This window comes from Bos indicus, chromosome 14 (assembly GCF_029378745.1).
Source record: "Bos indicus isolate NIAB-ARS_2022 breed Sahiwal x Tharparkar chromosome 14, NIAB-ARS_B.indTharparkar_mat_pri_1.0, whole genome shotgun sequence".
NCBI lineage: Eukaryota > Metazoa > Chordata > Mammalia > Artiodactyla > Bovidae > Bos > Bos indicus.
In genome coordinates this window covers 21,748,526-21,758,336 of record NC_091773.1, presented here as the reverse complement: position 1 = coordinate 21,758,336, position 9,811 = coordinate 21,748,526, and the positions used below count along the sequence as shown (strand labels likewise).

The following is a 9,811-nucleotide window of genomic DNA, read 5'->3' as shown; positions in this document are numbered from 1 at the left end:
GATTGAATAGGGGACAAAGCATTATGGCCTTGTTTGGTCAGAGAGTATTAATATTAGCAAGATTTGTAGAGGTTTCTGTTCCCTTCTCCCCCACCCCCTTCTCCCTGTACTTTGTAATGTCAGTGTTTATATGAATATGACTTTCATTTGCTTTTCCAGAATAAAGAAGTTATTAATCGAAAAAAAAACAAAACAAAACCATGATAGCTTCCCACTTGGTCTCAGATGCTTCATGTAACCATGACGTCATTCCACCTGATCTCAGATACCTCATGTAACCATGACATCATCCTACCTGATCTCGGGTGCCTCACGTAACCATATTTATACATGGTGATGGAGTGGGTGTTTTTCACAATTTCACAAGCTGCTTTATTTTCTCTGCAAAACACACGCATCTGCACCTTCAGATTTCTGCTCTTTGGCCCATTGACTATCTTCTTTAATCGATGGAACCAGTGGGTCTAGCCAGATTCTCTTTTCTCACTGAGGAGGGACAGTCTCCATGTGTTCTTAGTCAACCCGGCATGTGTCAGGAACGGGAGGGGGCGACTGGATGGACCACAGAGATGGTGATCCAAGTGCAGGATAAAACCCTTCAGTGAAAATACAGGGTTTTGTGGAGGGAGGGTTTTGCCCCTTTGGGGGTGGCCCTGATACATTTCAGCATCTCTCCTTCTTCCTTGTGTGGCTTTGCGCTGGTGCCTGGCTGAGTTGCAGTTCTTGACGCTCTACATCTTGAAATTCAAGAAGCACAATTTTGGGCAGATAATCTTTGAGCAAATCAGTTACGTGGAGAATTGCTTCTGCTTCGTCTCACTGTCCCTGAAAATAAAGGAACAGATCAACTATCTTCTTCACAAAGTGATTTTGAGGACGAAATAATATCTAGTAAATTGCTTTGAGAGCAAAGTTGACGGTTGTTCTGTGAGTTGAGTAAGGACATTACTAAGTTTTGTTAAGATTTCAGTAAAGATGGCTTATTTCAATTGACATGTAACTCTTCAATGCGTACAGTTTTGCCACATTTTTATAGCCCTAATATAAGTAATTATTAATTGCTTTAGTAGTTTAGAATTAACAGCAGTTCTTAAGACCACTGTGAGTCTCAGTGAAATGGTATTCTATTTAGAAAGGAAAGAAATGTTTGTGTATGCACAAGGACAAACTGATCTGAGATTAAAAATTTAGATTTTATTTTTTACTTAAAGGACAAAATTTATCCTTGGCTTGCTCTTTGAGAAATAGAGTCAATATTTTCCCAAGTTGATCAAAATGATCAGATGCTTTGGGAATATATTTTTGGGAATATATTCTGGAGACGAATAAAATTTGGACTCTGCGAACACAAAGTCATCCTGCTTGATCTTGGGCATCTTTGTAGTTCTGGGGCAATTTATCTTTGTCTGGAATGAAATGCTAACTAAGAAGGAGTCAGTATGGGAAGGAAGTGGAATAAGACCAGGACTTAGAAAGTGACTTTCTCTGATTTATTTGAATATACTCAAAAATGTCAATAACTTCCAACTATTGGTCTGTAAACATTTGTTATCCATACTGCAGCTTTCCAATTCTGTATTGTCACCAGGCTGTTGTTCCAAAGTGGAATTCCAGTCATGTCATCCCTCTGGGTCCGTTCTTCCCTTCCACAACATGCCCTAAAGCTGGAAGCTGGAGTGCCTGCCAGATATTGACCCTGCCCTCTTCTGCCTCATCCCTGAGGCTCCGTCCTCACCCATGGGGACCCTCATGCTGGTTTCCTATTTTTTGACAGCTACACAGAACCACACAGATGACCTCCGTCTGAACAACTGCAATGGTCTATTCCCGGTCCTTCATATTTCTATCAGAAAAACAGCACTGGTGATCACTCTCTTTTTCATCGACCTTAAATCTTTTGAGGATCTCGTCTCATCTCATGGCTTGAAATATCATCTATAGATCCTTAGCTCCTAAGTTTATGTTTACAGCCTGAACCTTCTCCTAAACTCTAGGTTCATGCATCCAACATCCACTGTGATATTTCTATTTGGATGACAGTGATGAGAGATATCTTACAGTTAGCAGGTCCAACACTGAGCTTCTGATGTCTAATTGTTCTCTCCAAAATTTTGTCCTCGTTTGATTGCTACACCAGTAAGTGATCATGTCATTCTCCTAGTTTCTCAGGGCCAGAGTCTGGGGTCATTCTTCACTGCCCTCTTCTCTCACGTCTCAATATCCGAACCATCCTCGAAGCTGGTCAGTGTTGCCTTCAGAGGCACCACGTCCCATCACTCGGTCCAGGAACTGTCACTGCTCTCTGGCCTCCCACCCACCTCTGCCTCCTGGGTGGGCTGTACCGACCGAAGCCAGAGTGACTCCTGCAACCAAATGACAATCAGATCCAATGTCTCTCTGCTCAAACTTCAGTCATGCTCCAGTTCCTTAGAAGGAACATGGTCCAGTATGACTTGCCCTCCTCTATTCTCTGACTTCTCTCTCTCCCCTGATTTACCAAGTTTCTAGCCATGTCTTTTTAACTTTAATTTTATTGAGCTATAACTGACATGCAACACTGTATAAGTTTAAGGTGCATAGCATAATGGCTTGACATGCTGCTGCTGCTGCTAAGTCGCTTCAGTCGTGTCCAACTCTGTGCGACCCCATAGACGGCAGCCCACCAGGCCCCGCCGTCCCTGGGATTCTCCAGGCAAGAACACTGGAGTGGGTTGCCATTTCCTCCTCCAATGCATGAAAGTGAAAAGTGAAAGTGAAGTTGCTCAGTCGTGTCCGACTCTTAGCGACCCCATGGACTGCAGCCTACCAGGCTCCTCCATCCATGGGATTTTCCACGCAAGAGTACTGGAGTGAGGTGCCATTGAGTGCAGTGATGACCACAACAGCTCTAGAGAACATCCATTACCTTATATAGTTACCCAGAGATGTTTTTCTCTTGTGTTGAGAACTTTTAGGATTTATTCTCTTAGCGGCATTCAGATGTACCCACATAGCAGTGTTAACCATGGTCCTCATGTTGTATATTATCTCTCGAGGACTTATTTACCTTGTTCAGTCTCTGAGTCATTTTCACTCTTTGCAACCCCAGTAACTGCAGCATGCCAGGCTTCTTGGTCCTTCACTATCTTTTTATCTTATAATTACCTTGCAAGTTGATGTCTTTTGAACACCTTCATTCAAAACTCACATCCCACCTATTGTTATCACAAATCTGATCTCTTAGATTCCACATAAGAGCAAAATAAAATGGTATTTGTCTTCTGATTTATTTCACTTAGCCTGATGTCCTCAAGATCCATTCATGTTGGCAGGATTTCCTTCTTTTGATGGCTGAGTAATATTCCACTGCTTACATGGATCACATTTCCTTTATCCATTCATTCATCTGTGGACCTTGATGCTGTTTCCATGCCTTGGCTATTATAAATAATGCTGTGATAAACATGGGCATCTCTTCAATGTAGTGATTTTGTTTCCTTTAGATAAATACCCAGAAGTGGACTTGCTGATCAGGTGGTAGTTTTATTTTTAATTTCTCAAACATGTCAGCAAGCTCCCACTCCCAGAGGTCCCTGTGGCTGGAGTAAGTTCTTTACCCCAGTGGCCCCAGCTCTCTCCCGCCAAGGAGGGGAGCGTGGGATCAGGGGGCGCTGGGGAGATGAGTTCCCTCCAGGAGGCTAGTGGGCCTGCAGCATAAGACTTGGGAACTTATAGGATGGCTTCCTGTGAACAGCATCCACGTTGCTGCAGGTAGAGACCATGGCTCCTCTTGGGGAGGGGGGTGGGGGCACAGGCAGGGTGGAGGAGGGAGGCAGAGCTGGTGGGGTTTGCTGATGCCTTGGGTTGAGGTTTAAGGGAGATAAAACAAAGATGACAGGAAAGGTTTAGGATAGTGGAATTACTTTTCCTGGAATGAGGAAAACTCAGGGAGGATGGGTGTCTGGATCAAGAGTGAGAATTGGGCTTATTCAGGGAAAAATGTCAATCAATTATTCCAGTAGAGATATTCAGCCAAGATGTAAAGTGTAGACATATTCAAAAATATGATCTTAAATGCTTTTTCCTGCCTGACATTTCCATGTGGTTAATAAATACATTTGGACCTCACATTCATTTGCCTGGAAAATTGTCTTCAATATGACTCATAGGAAGTGCACGTCCTGTGGGCTCTTATGAGACTAACAACCACACAGCAGCCTTGGGCCAGGCTGTTCACAAGGAACGATGGTGACTCTGCATCCCCTGCTGCCCCACGCACCTGGAGGAGCCCACAAGGGGCTTTTATTCTAAAGAGACTAGGTGGGCATAAAGAATGTGCCCCCCAAACAGCTTTATAGTCCTGGAAAGTGGTGGGCATTGTAGGGTTTGCTCCAGTCCTCATCTCAGGAGCCATGAGTTGGTTTCAGTTTTGATTTAAGGTTCCTCATTATATTAATAGTTCATCGGTTTTACACTTGACACTTGGAGGAAGAGAACTTCTGTGTTAGGGTCTACAGTGACTACTCTTTGGATCTATCATCTGGGAGGCAATGAGCAAGGGAACAGCAGTAGGAAAAAACAGAGACGTGCACATTATTATTTTTTTTAATAGCGATGCATTGTGCTGACTGAGCCCTTTCACTCTTGCTCTGAATCAGGAGAGACACCAGGATTTGGGAGCATCTGAGGGTCTTATGCGGAGAAGGCAATGGCACCCCACTCCAGTACTCTTGCCTGGAAAATCCCATGGACGGAGGAGCCTGGTGGGCCACAGTCCATGGGGTCGTTAAGAGTCAGACAAGACTGAGCAGCTTCACTTTCACTTTTCACTTTCATGCATTGGAGAAGGAAATGGCAACCCACTCCAGTGTTCTTGCCTGGAGTATCCCAGGGACGGGGGAGCCTGGTGGGCTGCCATCTATGGGGTCCCACAGAGTCGGACACGACTAAAGTGACTTAGCATAGCAGGGTCTTATGAACAACATTCATCAGTTAATCAGTAAAAGCCTGTGCGATGCATGAGAGGAAGGTGAGGTAAGAAGCTGCTTGAAATGGTAAGGCTGCTCCCCCGTCTTCTGAAAGCCTCTGAAACAAGTTCTGGTACAAACCAGAGAATATTCTTTATTTCCAAGTAAAATTTAAAAAAATCACCTCCTCCACAGAATTATTTTCCCTGCAAATATTTCTTGTCTTTTTTAGGAAGAGGAATGGTCAAGGTTACTGATTAAGCTAGTTAATCAAATAATTCATTTTTGGTGGACTTTGGAATTATAACTTTAACCACAAGTAGTTCCCTGATCAGTGTAGCTTTTGACTGATTCCATATATCAAGGGGTTGTGTTGACTTTTTAAAATAAAATATTTAAAAAAACACTTTATTACCGACTCAATGGACATGAGTTTGAGCTCCAGGAGTTGGTGATGGACAGGGAAGCCTGGCCTGCTGCAGTCTGTGTGGATGCAAAGAGTTGGACATGATTGAACGACTGAACTGAACTGAATTTAAAAAATATTTATTTATTTATTTGGCTGTCAGGTATTAGCTGTGTCATGCTGGATCTTTCGTTGCGGCACATGGGCTTTCTAGTTGTGGTGTGGGCTCAGGTGTTGTGGCACACGGGCTTAGTTGCTCTAGGGTAAGTGGGATCTTAGTTTCCCGACCAGGAATAGAGCTGGCATCCCCTGCATTGCAAGGTGGACTTTTAACCAGTGGACCACAGGGAAGTCCTGTGTTGACTTCTCTAAAGTGTGAGGATGAGAAGCAGGGCGGGATTCAGCTTTGCCAGCCTCTCTGTTGTTTTCCTCTCAAAGCCAAAATGACACAATATTTTTGCACCTGGGATTAATTTTTATTTGAAGTCTAGTTCTGAAATAAACAAGAGGGGCAGTTTGCTTCCACTTTGAGAAATTTGGCGAAGGTTAAGTTATCCGAGATTCAAGCCAAGCCGTATTAGATATGCTATTCAATGGATAGACATGGTCTCCATTAAACTTTTTTCTGCTAATTGCTATTTTCCACCTACAATTTCTTGCAGATAATTTGTTGGAGGCCCTAATTGTGGCTTCTGTTAAATCCTTTGAAACTCGGGCTTTTAATCCTATGCTTTACAAATTGTTTTAAAAGTACTGATCTAATTAAGTAAAATGATGCAAATATCACTTGCCAAAACCAAATTTTTCTTGTCTAACGGACACTCTTTGCTCACATCATAACTTTAATTAAACTCGTGGATTCTGACCTGCATCGGCAAGTGTGTCTCGATCTTTGTAGCATCCCTATCCGTGACCTTGGAGGGTGACTAGGGTTGCTGGCATAGGAGTGGGTCCAACGCTCCAGCCTGAAAATATCATTGAAGTGAAGTGAAGTGGCTCAGTCGTGTCTGACTCTTTGTGATCCCATGGACAATGGCCTACCAGGCTCCTCCATCCATGGGATTCTCCAGGCAAGAGTACTGGAGTAGGTTGCCATTTCCTTCTCCAGGGGATCTTCCTGACCCAGGGATTGAACCTAGGTCTCCCGCATTCCAGGCAGACGCTTTAACCTCTGAGCCACCAGGAAAGTATCATTAATAGCGTGCTTTTTTGTTTGTTTGTTTGTGGAGTCACTGGAGAGTTTTTGTGTTTATGAACAAAGAGGGTCCAATGACTTGTATTTAATGGTTAGAATGATACACTGAGAAATGATCACAGCAGTATCCTTTATATCCACCTGGTGTATTTTTTGTTTCAGATTTGGTGTTTTTTGACCACCAGAAATTCTACATGGGACTTCTGTATCTCTTCCTTTTCTCACTAAATTATGTTCCTGTTTCCCTCTAGATTGTTGAATATAAGAAACATTTTAAATAGCTACTTCAGTGTTTTTATCTGCTAATGGCTTCATCTCTGACATTTCTGAATCTGTTCTTCTCTTTCATCTCTTTATCCCTGTTCCTTTTATGTCTGATAATTCTGCCCCCCATATTTATTGATATGACTGTGTATATATAAGGTGTACAACATGACATTTTGATATATGTATACATTGTAGAATGATTTCACCATCAAGTTAATTAACATATTCATCACCTCAAGTAGTTACCTTGTTTTCTCTCCTGGGGTGAGAACTCTTGGGATCTTCTGTGCTAGCACTGTTCAGCTATATATTAACTATATATTAGCTCTAGTCCCCAGGCTGTACACTAGGCCTCCAGAGTTCCTCATCATATAACTAAATGGGCCCTTTGACCAACATCTCTCCATTTCCCCAACCCCAGCCTCTGGTAGCTCTGTTACTCTCTGTTACTATGGGTTCAAGTTTTTAGACTCCACAGATACTTAAGACCATGCAGAATTTGTCTATCTGTGCATGGCTTATTTTACTTATCGTAATGTCCTCCAGGTTCATCCATGTTATCACAAACGGCCGATTTCCTTTCTTTTAAGGCTGAATAAGATTCCATTGTGTATGTATATATATCACATTTGTAATCCATTCATTCCTTGTTGTTTCCTTGTCTTGAGTTCTGTGGATAACACTGCAGTGAACATAGGAGTGCCCTTATCTCTTTAAGATACTGGTTTCATTTCCATTGAATACAGAACAAGAGGTGGAATTTCTGGATCATGTGATAGTTCTATTTTTTAATTTTCTAAGGAACCTCCACACTGTTTTCCATAGTGGCTGTGGACAATTTACATCCCACCAGCAGTGCACAAGGGCTCCTTTTCTTCACATCATCACCAAGACTTTCACCTCTTGGTTTTTGATAACAGTAATTCCAACAGATGGGAGGTGACATCTCATCGTGGTTTTGATTTGCATTTCCCTGATGACTAGTGATGCTGAGCATCTTTTCACGTACCTGTTGGCCATTTACATGTTTTCTTTGCAAAATTGTCCCTTCAGATCATTTACCCATTTTAAAATCAGGTTATTATTTATTTTTGCTATTGAGTTAGTGAGTTCTGTACATGTTTTGGATGTTAACACCTTATCTCATACATAACTTGTAAATATTTTCATCCACTCTGTGTGTGGTCTATTCACTTTGTTGATTGTTTCCTTTGGGGGGCAAAGGAAATTCTGCCATTTGTGACAATATGGATAAACTTGGAGGATATTACGATAAGTGAGATAGCCTTTTAATTTGATGTTGTCCCACTTGTTTATTTTTGCTTTTGTCTGTACTTTTGGTGTTGAGTCCAAAAAATCACCGACTGAGAAGACAAATTGCAAGATTTATCTTTTGTTTTTTAATAAGGGTTATACAATTTCAGATCCTACATTTAAATCTTTTATTTTGAGTTGATTTTTGTATAAGACAAGGGTCTGTTGTTAATCAGTTACTAAGTCGTGTCTGACTCTTTGCAACCCCATGGACTGCAGTATGCCAGGCTTCCCTGTCCTTTGATATCTCCCAGAGTTTGCTCAAACTCATGCCCATTGAATTGGTGATACTGTCCAACCTCTGTTGCCCCATTCTCCTCTTGCCTTCAGTCTTTCCCAGCATCAGGGTCTTTTCCAATGAGTTAAGTCTTCCCATCAGGTGGCCAAAGTATTGGAGCTTGAGCTTCAGTATCAGTTCTTCTGATGAATATTCAGGATTTATTTTCTTTAGAATTGACTGGTTTGATCTCCTTGCTGTCCAAGGGATTCTCAAGAGTCTTCTCCAGCACCACAATTTGAAAGCATCAATTCTTCAGTGCTCAGCCTTCTTTATGGTCCAAGTCTCACATTCACACATGTGGAAAAATCATTGCTTTGACTACACCACCTTTGTTGGCAAAGTGATGTCTGTGCTTTAATATGCTGTAGGGTTTACTTTAATTGTTTTGCATGTGAATATCCAATTTTCCTGACATCATTTATTAGAGTCACCTTTTCTCATTGTGTATTCTTGACAGATTTGCCAAAGATTAGCTGACTGTATATGTCAACTAATAATATAATATGTAGTGTGTATTTGCACTGTCTGTTCCATTCCATTGTTCTGTGTGTCTCTTTTTACACCAATACCATACTGATTAGAAGGTGTTCCCTGTCTCTTTCTCTGTTTATAAGGATGCTAATCCCCTCATGAGGACCTGCCCTCATGAGCTCACCTAATCGTCTCCCAGCAGCCCCACCTTCAAATATTGTGTGAACTTTGGGGAGAATGACATAGTTTTCAGTCCATGGCACGGAACTTCTCATCTTAAAAAGGATTTAGACTCTAAACGTGTTGAGAACAGAAACAGGTGCTTAGTCCAGGGTATGGTACAGAGGAGGTCTTTGATTGATAAACATATGACTTTGAAATCAATCCTTTCAAAGTCCCAGTGCTTCGTTAGAGACAAATAATGTGCTTCACTCAGTTAAAGGCACGCTGTTACCTGAGCCAGATTTCCATCCGTAATCCTAATGATAAAATACGGGTTGGATGTTCCTATGGCCCAAATGTGGCATCAGGGTCCTCACACTTATTAACTCATTCGAAAGCGGTGCTGTTAGGACTCTGTCTCCGACGAGAACCCTGAGCATGGGCACCCAGAACCTGAGTCTGACCTCCAGCAGTCTGATCTGAGAGGTGTGTTATTTATCTCACATACAACTTGAGATAAGTGACCTTGGTCTTTCCTTCCAGAATTCTGAATTAAAATGGTTCTCTATACTTTTAGTGCAGAGTCATCTTCCAGTGCTCAGATGCTCCATGTTAGTGCCACATGGCAATTCCTCATGTTTTGAGTGATTTTATCACCTTTGAAAAATCACTCTATTTTGATCTACGCAGGACGTTCAGGTGTGATTACAGAGCACGCTGCATTTTGCATCAACCGCCCATCATGTGCATCATCTCCACCTTGGCTTGTG

At 42.0% G+C, this 9,811-nt stretch overlaps 1 non-coding gene across 1 annotated transcript; it reads right to left on the bottom strand.

Annotated features, from left to right (window-relative positions):
* Positions 1 to 6,465: 6,465 nt before the first annotated feature.
* On the bottom strand, positions 6,466 to 6,538 carry TRNAS-GGA (transfer RNA serine (anticodon GGA)). The gene has a single exon. It is a non-coding gene; the product is annotated as a tRNA-Ser (tRNA).
* Between the last annotated feature and the right edge of the window lie 3,273 nt (positions 6,539 to 9,811).